Below are 12,500 nucleotides of genomic sequence, written 5' to 3'. Positions count from 1 at the left end.
CGGCTGACGCGGTTTCGTGCCGCCCCGGCAGACGCGGTTTTCGCGCCGCCCCGGCTGACGCGGTTTCGTGCCGCCCCGGCAGACGCAGTTCGGACTTAGCACTTTTCGGCTGTGCCTGGCTGGCGGCCCACTCACTCGATCGCCATGTCTGTTTGCCACAGTTTTCCCGGTGGTGCCGCACCCGGGCTCGCCCCGGCAGACGCGTTTTTTTTTTCTTTCGCCCCGGCTGACGCAGTTTTCGCGCCGCCCCGGCTGACGCGGTTTCGTGCCGCCCCGGCAGACGCGGTTTTTTGCGCCGCCCCGGCTGACGCGGTTTTTGCCGCCCCGGCTGACGCAGTTCGGACTTAGCACTTTTCGGCTGTGCCTGGCTGGCGGCCCACTCACTCGATCGCCATGTCTGTTTGCCACAGTTTTCCCGGTGGTGCCGCACCCGGGCTCGCCCCGGCTGACGCAGTTTTCGCGCCGCCCCGGCTGACGCGGTTTCGTGCCGCCCCGGCAGACGCGGTTTTCGCGCCGCCCCGGCTGACGCGGTTTCGTGCCGCCCCGGCAGACGCAGTTCGGACTTAGCACTTTTCGGCTGTGCCTGGCTGGCGGCCCACTCACTCGATCGCCATGTCTGTTTGCCACAGTTTTCCCGGTGGTGCCGCACCCGGGCTCGCCCCGGCTGACGCAGTTTTCGCGCCGCCCCGGCTGACGCGGTTTCGTGCCGCCCCGGCAGACGCGGTTTTCGCGCCGCCCCGGCTGACGCGGTTTCGTGCCGCCCCGGCAGACGCAGTTCGGACTTAGCACTTTTCGGCTGTGCCTGGCTGGCGGCCCACTCACTCGATCGCCATGTCTGTTTGCCACAGTTTTCCCGGTGGTGCCGCACCCGGGCTCGCCCCGGCAGACGCGTTTTTTTTTTTTCTTTCGCCCCGGCTGACGCAGTTTTCGCGCCGCCCCGGCTGACGCGGTTTCGTGCCGCCCCGGCAGACGCGGTTTTTTTGCGCCGCCCCGGCTGACGCGGTTTTTGCCGCCCCGGCTGACGCAGTTCGGACTTGGCACTTTTTGGCTGAGCCTGGCTGGTGGCCCACTCACTCGATCGCCATGTCTGTTAGCCACAGTTTTCCCGGTGGTGCCGCACCCGGGCTCGCCCCGGCTGACGCAGTTTTCGCGCCGCCCCGGCAGACGCGGTTTTCGCGCCGCCCCGGCTGACGCGGTTTTTGCCGCCCCGGCTGACGCAGTTCGGACTTGGCACTTTTTGGGCTGAGCCTGGCTGGCGGCCCACTCACTCGATCGCCATGTCTGTTTGCCACAGTCTTCCCGGTGGTGCCGCACCCGGGCTCGCCCCGGCAGACGCGTTTTTTTTTTCTTTCGCCCCGGCAGACGTGGTTCCCCCCCCCCCCTTTTCGCTCGCCCCGGCTGACGAGGTTTTCGCGCCGCCCCGGCTGACGCAGTTTTCGCGCCGCCCCGGCTGACGCGGTTTCGTGCCGCCCCGGCTGACGCGGTTTTCGCGCCGCCCCGGCTGACGCGGTTTTTGCGTCGCCCCGGCTGACACGGTTCGGACTTTGCACTTTTCGGCTGTGCCTGGCTGGCGGCCCACTCACTCGATCGCCATGTCTGTTTGCCACAGTTTTCCCGGTGGTGCCGCACCCGGGCTCGCCCCGGCTGACGCAGTTTTCGCGCCGCCCCGGCAGACGCGGTTTTCGCGCCGCCCCGGCTGACGCGGTTTCGTGCCGCCCCGGCAGACGCAGTTCGGACTTAGCACTTTTCGGCTGTGCCTGGCTGGCGGCCCACTCACTCGATCGCCATGTCTGTTTGCCACAGTTTTCCCGGTGGTGCCGCACCCGGGCTCGCCCCGGCTGACGCAGTTTTCGCGCCGCCCCGGCTGACGCGGTTTCGTGCCGCCCCGGCAGACGCGGTTTTCGCGCCGCCCCGGCTGACGCGGTTTCGTGCCGCCCCGGCAGACGCAGTTCGGACTTAGCACTTTTCGGCTGTGCCTGGCTGGCGGCCCACTCACTCGATCGCCATGTCTGTTTGCCACAGTTTTCCCGGTGGTGCCGCACCCGGGCTCGCCCCGGCAGACGCGTTTTTTTTTTTTTCTTTCGCCCCGGCTGACGCAGTTTTCGCGCCGCCCCGGCTGACGCGGTTTCGTGCCGCCCCGGCAGACGCGGTTTTTTGCGCCGCCCCGGCTGACGCGGTTTTTGCCGCCCCGGCTGACGCAGTTCGGACTTAGCACTTTTCGGCTGTGCCTGGCTGGCGGCCCACTCACTCGATCGCCATGTCTGTTTGCCACAGTTTTCCCGGTGGTGCCGCACCCGGGCTCGCCCCGGCTGACGCAGTTTTCGCGCCGCCCCGGCTGACGCGGTTTCGTGCCGCCCCGGCAGACGCGGTTTTCGCGCCGCCCCGGCTGACGCGGTTTCGTGCCGCCCCGGCAGACGCAGTTCGGACTTAGCACTTTTCGGCTGTGCCTGGCTGGCGGCCCACTCACTCGATCGCCATGTCTGTTTGCCACAGTTTTCCCGGTGGTGCCGCACCCGGGCTCGCCCCGGCTGACGCAGTTTTCGCGCCGCCCCGGCTGACGCGGTTTCGTGCCGCCCCGGCAGACGCGGTTTTCGCGCCGCCCCGGCTGACGCGGTTTCGTGCCGCCCCGGCAGACGCAGTTCGGACTTAGCACTTTTCGGCTGTGCCTGGCTGGCGGCCCACTCACTCGATCGCCATGTCTGTTTGCCACAGTTTTCCCGGTGGTGCCGCACCCGGGCTCGCCCCGGCAGACGCGTTTTTTTTTTCTTTCGCCCCGGCTGACGCAGTTTTCGCGCCGCCCCGGCTGACGCGGTTTCGTGCCGCCCCGGCAGACGCGGTTTTTTTGCGCCGCCCCGGCTGACGCGGTTTTTGCCGCCCCGGCTGACGCAGTTCGGACTTGGCACTTTTTGGCTGAGCCTGGCTGGTGGCCCACTCACTCGATCGCCATGTCTGTTAGCCACAGTTTTCCCGGTGGTGCCGCACCCGGGCTCGCCCCGGCTGACGCAGTTTTCGCGCCGCCCCGGCAGACGCGGTTTTCGCGCCGCCCCGGCTGACGCGGTTTTTGCCGCCCCGGCTGACGCAGTTCGGACTTGGCACTTTTTGGGCTGAGCCTGGCTGGCGGCCCACTCACTCGATCGCCATGTCTGTTTGCCACAGTCTTCCCGGTGGTGCCGCACCCGGGCTCGCCCCGGCAGACGCGTTTTTTTTTTCTTTCGCCCCGGCAGACGTGGTTCCCCCCCCCCCCCCCTTTTCGCTCGCCCCGGCTGACGAGGTTTTCGCGCCGCCCCGGCTGACGCAGTTTTCGCGCCGCCCCGGCTGACGCGGTTTCGTGCCGCCCCGGCTGACGCGGTTTTCGCGCCGCCCCGGCTGACGCGGTTTTTGCGTCGCCCCGGCTGACACGGTTCGGACTTTGCACTTTTCGGCTGTGCCTGGCTGGCGGCCCACTCACTCGATCGCCATGTCTGTTTGCCACAGTTTTCCCGGTGGTGCCGCACCCGGGCTTGCCCCGGCAGACGCGTTTTTTTTTTTCTTTTCGCCCCGGCTGACGCAGTTTTCGCCCCGCCCCGGCTGACGCGGTTTCGTGCCGCCCCGGCAGACGCGGTTTTTTGCGCCGCCCCGGCTGACGCGGTTTTTGCCGCCCCGGCTGACGCAGTTCGGACTTTGCACTTTTTGGCTGAGCCTGGCTGGCGGCCCACTCACTCGATCGCCATGTCTGTTTGCCACAGTTTTCCCGGTGGTGCCGCACCCGGGCTCGCCCCGGCAGACGCGTTTTTTTTTTTCCTTCGCCCCGGCAGACGTGGTTCCCCCCCCCCCCTCCGTCTTTCTTTTTGTTTTTTTTTTTCGCCGCGGCTGAAGTGGATTTTTCGGTGCCTCGACGCCCCGGTAGTCGCGGTTTTTCCGTTTCCGCACGGCCCCGGCTGACGCTGCTCGGTCACAGTCGCCTTTTGTGAGGATTGCAGACTTCTTGAGCGCGGGTGTTTTTTTTTGTTGTTGTTGTTGTTTTATTACGCATTCGCTCCAGCAGACGCTGTTTAGACTTTTTGTTTCCTCTTTTATCCTGCGACGAGGTGACGAGGTTTATTCGGTGCCCCGCCGCCCCGGCTGAAGTGATTTTTCCTGTCCCGTGCCGCCCCGGCTGACGCGGTTGGGACTTCGCGTTTGTTCGGCCGCCACGGGTTTTGGCGCACTCGCTCGGTTGCTTGTTGTTGCCACTTGTTGCGAACCCAGGTTTCTTGAGCGAGCGCGGGCGTTTTTTCTTCCTTTCTTTCTTTGTTCTATGTGTTAGCGAATCGGCCTTTAATATCACACGAGGACTCACAACCAACAATTTTCAGTTTGAAGTGTAAAAAATCTGCAGGTGTTGACGTAACTGACTTGCCCCGTACCCTTGAGTACATCCATGAAGTTCTCGTAGTACTACTAAATCGCATTATTCCAAGTGGAGAAATTCCCATAAACTTGCAAACCTCTACACGAAAATCGGTGCGCGTGATAAAGTTGAAAATTATCGTCCGATATCAAATGTGCCTTCTATAACACAAATTCTAGGAAAAAAAAAAAAAAAACACTTGTTCGCCGTTTTCTGCGCCGTGACTGGCAGCACTCCGGCGAAGCGAAACGGGGTCGATTCGAGCACGATATCGGCGTCTTTCGACGTGCTCGCCGGCGACCGTCGCACGAGTACGTCGCACGAGCGCGTCTGCCGGGGCGCCGTTTGCGAAGCCGACGCAAAAGTGGGAACCGCCGCTCGGATGATCGCCGCTTTCGGCAGAGTGAGTGTTGGCACTCCGGGGAAGCGAAACAGCGTGAATGCGCCCACGAAATCGGCGTATTTTGAAGTGCCCGCCGGCGACCGTCGCACGAGTACGGTAAACCGCGTCAGCCGGGGCGTAGTTCGGGACGCCGACGAAAAAGTGGGAAGCGCAACTCGGATCTTCGCCGTTTTTGCAGGAGTGAGTGGCGGCCCTCCTGCGAGACCAAGAAGCATCGATTCGTGCACGAATTCGGCGCCTTTCGACGTGATCGCCGGCGACCGTCGCTCGAGTAGGGCAAACCGCGTCTGCCGGGGCGGGCTTCGGGACGCCGATGCGAAAGTGGGAAACGCTGCTCGGATGTTCGCCGTTTTTGGCCGAGTGAGTGCTGGCACTCGGGCGAAGCCAAACGGGGCCGATTACGGCACGATATCGGCGTCTTTCGACGTGCCCGGCGGCGACCGTCGCACGAGTACGGTAAACCGCGTCAGCCCGGGCGGAGTTCGGGACGCCGATGCGAAAGTGGAGAACGCCGCTCGGATCTTCGCCGTTTTTGGAGGAGTGAGTGGCGGCACTCCGGAGAAGCCAAGGAGCGCCAATTAGCGCACGATATCGGCGTCTTTCGACGCGCTCGCCGGCGACCGTCGAACGAGTAGGGCAAACCGCGTCTGCCGGGGCGGGGTTTACGACGCCGACGCAAAAGTGGGAACCGCCGCTCGGATGTTGGCCGTTTTTGGCAGAGTGAGTGCTGGCACACCGGCGACGCGAAAGAGCGCGAAAGCGCCCACGAAAGTGGCGTATTTGGACGTGCTTGACGGCGACCGCTGCAGGAGTACGAAAAACCACGTCAGCCGGGGCGAGCGACCCACGGCGGTCTGGGTGCTTATCGCTGCTATTATAGGGGCACCCCGGCAGACGCAGAAAAAAAAAATTTTTTTTCGACCTTCTTTTTTGCTGGTCGAGCTCGGGTAACCCAGGTCGCAATGGGAGCCGCGCACGAAAGCGGCGTCGCGAGACGCGTTCGCGGTCGCTAGTCGCACGAGCTCGGCAACCGCGTCAGCCGGCGCGGAGTTCGGGATGCCGACGGCTAAGTGGGTACCGCTGCTCGGATGTTCGCCGTTTTTGGCCGAGTGAGTGCTGGCACTCCGGCGAAGCGAAACGGGGCCGATTCGGGCACGATATCGGCGTATTTCGACGTGCTCGCCGGCGACCGTCGCACGAGTACGGCAAAGCGCGTCTGCCGGGGCGAGGTTTGCGATGCCGACGAAAAAGTGGGAAGCGCCGCTCGGATCTTCGCCGTTTTTGCAGGAGTGAGTGGCGGCCCTCCTGCGAGACCAAGAAGCATCGACTCGCGCACGATATCGGTGTCTTTCGACGTGCCCGCCGGCCACCGCCGCACGAGTACGGCAAACCGCGTATGCCGGGGCGGGGTTGGCGACGCCGACGCAAAAGTGGGAACCGCCACTAGGATGTTCGCCGTTTTTGGCAGAGTGAGTGCTGGCACACCGGCGACGCGAAAGAGCGCGAAAGCGCCCACGAAAGTGGCGTATTTGGACGTGCTTGACGGCGACCGCTGCAGGAGTACGAAAAACCACGTCAGCCGGGGCGAGCGACCCACGGCGGTCTGGGTGCTTATCGCTGCTATTATAGGGGCACCCCGGCAGACGCAGAAAAAAAAAATTTTTTTTCGACCTTCTTTTTTGCTGGTCGAGCTCGGGTAACCCAGGTCGCAATGGGAGCCGCGCACGAAAGCGGCGTCGCGAGACGCGTTCGCGGTCGCTAGTCGCACGAGCTCGGCAACCGCGTCAGCCGGCGCGGAGTTCGGGATGCCGACGGCTAAGTGGGTACCGCTGCTCGGATGTTCGCCGTTTTTGGCCGAGTGAGTGCTGGCACTCCGGCGAAGCGAAACGGGGCCGATTCGGGCACGATATCGGCGTATTTCGACGTGCTCGCCGGCGACCGTCGCACGAGTACGGCAAAGCGCGTCTGCCGGGGCGAGGTTTGCGATGCCGACGAAAAAGTGGGAAGCGCCGCTCGGATCTTCGCCGTTTTTGCAGGAGTGAGTGGCGGCCCTCCTGCGAGACCAAGAAGCATCGACTCGCGCACGATATCGGTGTCTTTCGACGTGCCCGCCGGCCACCGCCGCACGAGTACGGCAAACCGCGTATGCCGGGGCGGGGTTGGCGACGCCGACGCAAAAGTGGGAACCGCCACTAGGATGTTCGCCGTTTTTGGCAGAGTGAGTGCTGGCACTCCGGCGAAGCGAAAGAGCGCGAATGCGCCCACGAAAGTGGCGTGTTTGGACGTGCTTGACGACGACCACCGCAGGAAAACGAAAAACCACGTCAGCCGGGGCGAGCGACCCATGGCGGTCTGGGTGCTTATCGCTGCTATTATAGGGGCACCCCGGCAGACGCAAAAAAAAAAAAATTTTTTTCGACATTCTTTCTTGCTCGTCGACCTCGGGTGACCCAGGTCGCAGTGGGAGCCGCGCACGAAAGCGGCGTCGCGAGACGGCTTCGCGGTCGCTAGTCGCACGAGCTCGGCAACCGCGTCTGCCGGGGCGGAGTTCGGGACGCCGACGGCTAAGTGGGAACCGCCGCTCGGATGTTCGCCGTTTGTGGCCGAGTGAGTGCTGGCACTCCGGCGAAGCCAAACGGGGCCGATTCCGGCACGATATCGGCGTCTTTCTACGTGCTCGCCGGCGACCGTCGCACGAGTACGGCAAAGTGCGTCTGCCGGGGCGGGGTTTGCGACGCGTACGCAATAGTGAGAACCGTCGCTCGGATGTTCGTCGTCTTTCGCCGAGCCAGTGCTGGCACTCCGGCGAAGCCGAACGGAGCCGATTCGGGCACGATATCGGCGTCTTTCCACGTGCTCGCCGGCGACCGTCGCACGAGTACGGTAAACCGCGTCAGCCGGGGCGGAGTTCGGGACGCCGATGCGAAAGTGGGAAGCGCCGCTCGGATCTTCGCCGTTTTTGGAGGAGTCAGTGGCGGCACTCCGGTGAAGCCAAGGTGCGCCAATTCGCGCACGATATCGGCGTCTTTCGACGTGCCCGCCGGCCACCGTCGCACGAGTACGGCAAACCTCGTCTGCCGGGGCGGGGTTTGCGACGCCGACGCAAAAGTGGGAACCGCCGCTCGGATGTTCGCCGTTTTTGGCAGAGTGAGTGCTGGCACTCCGGCGAAGCGAAAGAGCGTGAATGCGCCCACGAAAGTAGCGTATTTGGACGTGCTTGACGGCGACCGCCGCAGGAGTACGAAAAACCACGTCAGCCGGGGCGAGCGACCCACGGCGGTCTGGGTGCTTATCGCTGCTATTATAGGGGCACCCCGGCAGACGCAGAAAGAAAAAAAAAAAAAAATGGGGACATGGCGTGCGTCACCGTGCGGCTTCGCAGCGTTGCCGAAGTCGCCGAGCCCTTCGACTGAGCCGAACGGCGGACAGGGAACGTTGGTCGGCCGTTCTAACCTGTCGGTGCCACGCCGAGACGTCGTTAAGGAAAACCGCGTCGTGGGCCTCTACGACGCCGTCGAGTCGTTGTACGTTTGGTGTCCAGCGTGTCGGCGGCGAGTAGCGGACACGTCGTTCACGACTTCGGTCTTTCGCAGTCGACGCGAACTTGCGGAGAGTCGTGGTGCCTCACGTTTTCGGCAGAAACCGCGGCGGAATTTTCCCGTGCGTGCGCGCACGACCTCGGTGCTGTGCCGTCAGCGTAGTGTTGCACAAACTCGTGGCCTACCCAAGGTGCGGTACGTTTGCGGCCGTATCCTCGGTGGGAATTTCGTGAGTAGGGTCGCAAATTCTACGACCTCGGCGGGTTTGAGAGCGACGTAGACTTGTGGCACGCTCAACGTGCCACACGTTTCGGGGCACACCCGCGGTGAAATTTTCTCGAGTACGCTCGTATTAGTGCCCAAGGAGGTCTGGGTACTTATCGCTGCTATTATGTGGGGGTTCTCGTGAGCGGCGTACGCGAAAGCGACCGGGTGTCTGATATGCGGCGGGCTTCGGCCTCGTCAAGCGTGTCCTCGGGTCTGCTCCAGGGGAATCCACGGCAGTCGTCTGCAGCCTCATCCGCTTGATGCGTTAGGGGCTGGTTGTCGGACGGTGCCGTTTTACCACGATATCGAGGTGTGTTCCGTGTCGTCCTCGGGCGATTCAGATGCGAAAGCGCCGAAGACGCGGGCGTGACCCGTCGTCTGGCGGCTTTGCAGTCTCGGCTCCGTTGCTAGTTCCGGCCGGTCCACCGACAGTGCAGCGGGCTTGGGCAACCCGCACGGCGCGACCGAGTCGATGCAACGAAAAAGAGCGAGCATGAACGTGCTTCTTGCCGCACGGCTCCCACTCGTCTTTCGGGAAGGTTGTGCCGTAGCGAGCTCGAACGCCGTCATCTCGGAGTGCAAAATAAGCGTGTTGGGGCGCCTGAAGGTGGCCTCCGCCGCACACAGACTGCGTCCGGCCCGCCGAAGGCGAGGACGGACGCGCAGTCGAACGATTACCTGGTTGATCCTGCCAGTAATCATATGCTTGTCTCAAAGATTAAGCCATGCATGTCTAAGTACATGCCGAAATAAGGCGAAACCGCGAATGGCTCATTAAATCAGTTATGGTTCCTTAGATCGTTTCTTCCTACTTGGATAACTGTGGCAATTCTAGAGCTAATACATGCAGTGAGCCTGGAGCCCTTTGGGTAACGGGTGCTTTTATTAGACCAAGATCGATCGGGTTTCGGCCCGTATTGTGTGGTGACTCTGGATAACTTTGTGCTGATCGCATGGCCACGAGCCGGCGACGTTTCTTTCAAGTGTCTGCCTTATCAACTTTCGATGGTAGGTTACTTGCTTACCATGGTTGTTACGGGTAACGGAGAATCAGGGTTCGATTCCGGAGAGGGAGCCTGAGAAACGGCTACCACATCCAAGGAAGGCAGCAGGCGCGCAAATTACCCACTCCCGGCACGGGGAGGTAGTGACGAAAAATAACAATACGGGACTCTTTTGAGGCCCCGTAATTGAAATGAGTACACTCTAAATCCTTTAACGAGGATCAATTGGAGGGCAAGTCTGGTGCCAGCAGCCGCGGTAATTCCAGCTCCAATAGCGTATACTAAAGCTGCTGCGGTTAAAAAGCTCGTAGTTGGATCTCAGTTCCAGACGAGTAGTGCATCTACCCGATGCGACGGCTCGGACTGAACATCATGCCGGTTCTTTCTTGGTGCACTTCATTGTGTGCCTCGAGATGGCCGGTGCTTTTACTTTGAAAAAATTAGAGTGCTCAACGCAGGCGAGTCGCCTGAATAAACTTGCATGGAATAATAGAACAAGACCTCGTTTCTGTTCTGTTGGTTTTTGGAATACGAGGTAATGATTAAGAGGGACGGACGGGGGCATTCGTATTGCGGCGCTAGAGGTGAAATTCTTGGACCGTCGCAAGACGAACTACTGCGAAAGCATTTGCCAAGAATGTTTTCATTGATCAAGAACGAAAGTCAGAGGTTCGAAGGCGATCAGATACCGCCCTAGTTCTGACCATAAACGATGCCAACCAGCGATCCGCCTGAGTTACTCAAATGACTCGGCGGGCAGCTTCCGGGAAACCAAAGTATTTGGGTTCCGGGGGAAGTATGGTTGCAAAGCTGAAACTTAAAGGAATTGACGGAAGGGCACCACCAGGAGTGGAGCCTGCGGCTTAATTTGACTCAACACGGGAAAACTTACCCGGCCCGGACACTGGGAGGATTGACAGATTGAGAGCTCTTTCTTGATTCGGTGGATGGTGGTGCATGGCCGTTCTTAGTTGGTGGAGCGATTTGTCTGGTTAATTCCGATAACGAACGAGACTCTAGCCTATTAAATAGGTGCGGGGTTCCCAGCACCTTACAACCTTCTTAGAGGGACAAGCGGCTCCTAGCCGCACGAAACAGAGCAATAACAGGTCTGTGATGCCCTTAGATGTCCGGGGCCGCACGCGCGCTACACTGAAGGAAGCAGCGTGTCTTTATCCCTGTCTGAAAAGACTGGGTAACCCGTGGAACTTCTTTCGTGATTGGGATAGGGGCTTGCAATTGTTCCCCTTGAACGAGGAATTCCCAGTAAGCGCGAGTCATAAGCTCGCGTTGATTACGTCCCTGCCCTTTGTACACACCGCCCGTCGCTACTACCGATTGAATGATTTAGTGAGGTCTTCGGACCGATGTCCGGCGCGGCCTTTCGGTTGCGCCGGTCTGTTGGAAAGATGACCAAACTTGATCATTTAGAGGAAGTAAAAGTCGTAACAAGGTTTCCGTAGGTGAACCTGCGGAAGGATCATTAACGGATTGTGAAGGGTGAGCGCCTCAGCTGCGTCTGCGCCCGACACTTTCTGCCGCTGACCCCGTTTGGACGCGGGGTCGGCTTTTCCCCACGGGGCTGCCTGAATGTGGAGCGGCACCCCGTGACAAATTGTTGCGCCCAGCGGACGCCAACACCGCGACCTTGGACGGTCGGCCAGGTGGCGGACGCGGGTACAAACGGCGCAACGCACTCATAGGTCGGCTTTCGACCCGCCACTGCACCGTGGCTCGAAGCGCTCGAAATGCGCGACCCGACCGCTGCGGGACCGCCTAGTACTGTAAACAGGAGCGGCGGAGCGCGAACGGCGAGTCGTGGTTACGTCGGTAGAAGGCGAGGCTGCGCGTTCCCGAAACGCCAGCCGAGTGCCCTCCCGACCGTTCGAGCGTGCAAGAACGAGACCCGACAATCGCGCGGCGACTGCCAAGTACGAGAGGAACGGCACAAGCGTCGGCGGTCGGTCAAGGAACTGGCGATGTGACGGGTCCGCTGTGCACCAGTGCATACCGTCCCGCCGTCCGCGGCAAGCGCCTCCGCGTCCTCGGGTGACGGAGGCTGCCGGTCGGTTCTTGCAGGCGAGGGATCTCGCTGGCACCGGTTCGCGTTGACGCGCGGCCGGTCATGGCACGGCGATGCGACGGCCGAGGTGCGCAGTACTCGATGGAGGAACCGCACGCTCCGATGACCGTCCCGCCCTCCGCGGCGTATGCGTACCGACCGTAATGGTTGCAGCAGCGCCGGCCGGCTTTTGAATTCGCCACACGAAACACGGTGCGAGATCGCGGTTAGGGGAGCGTCGACGTTGCCAGGCGTTTTGCTTGCTGCCGAGGGAAAGGCGGCACGGCCACGTCGCGCTCGTCGCGATTAGCGGGTCTGCGCGCTTTGGGAAGGTGCCGCAACGACTTGCCGAAAGAGGAAGCACGGAAGAACGAGGGACTTGGACGTCCCGACAATTGAACGCACTTGCGGCCAGGCCCTTGCTGGCTTCGTTCTTCCGCCTCGAGTAGGCTCGTACGCGGCTCCGGCGCCGAAAGTGGTCCTTGGCACCGACTTCGGTGGACGTGGGAAGTGCCGCGCAAGTACGGCGCGCCTGGCTCCACCTGTTGGCTAAAGTAGGCAGCCGGATCGGCATTTTGGTGTGCGGTGGCAAACCGTGGATGCGAAAAAAGCTTGTGCGATTTCGTGGAACAAAAAGCGGGGGTCCCCCTTTTTATGCGGAGGAGACCGACCCGCCTGCCGTGGTGAACCGCGACGCCACGGTAAAAACGGGAGAGGCTTGTCGATGGGACCGTGCATCCCGCGCTCCACGGAGGCCGGGAGGCGGCCGCCCGAGGAAATGTGTAGCCGTCGAGGCCCGCATCTGCGTGCACTCTTATCCAAATGGGTGTACCGCAGGCATTTTCTGGTTAGGCGG

General features: G+C 61.8%; 1 non-coding gene across 1 annotated transcript; it reads left to right on the top strand.

The window, feature by feature from the left end:
- The first annotated feature begins 9,253 nt into the window (after positions 1-9,253).
- LOC142791824 (small subunit ribosomal RNA) lies at positions 9,254-11,068 on the top strand. Its single transcript, XR_012890443.1, has one exon. It is a non-coding gene; the product is annotated as a small subunit ribosomal RNA (ribosomal RNA).
- The last annotated feature ends 1,432 nt before the right edge of the window (positions 11,069-12,500 follow it).

Source organism: Rhipicephalus microplus, unplaced genomic scaffold (genome assembly GCF_043290135.1).
Source record: "Rhipicephalus microplus isolate Deutch F79 unplaced genomic scaffold, USDA_Rmic scaffold_190, whole genome shotgun sequence".
Classification (NCBI taxonomy): Eukaryota; Metazoa; Arthropoda; class Arachnida; order Ixodida; family Ixodidae; genus Rhipicephalus; species Rhipicephalus microplus.
The sequence above is the reverse complement of the archived record's forward strand: the minus strand, read 5'-3'. Positions and strand labels throughout refer to the sequence as shown.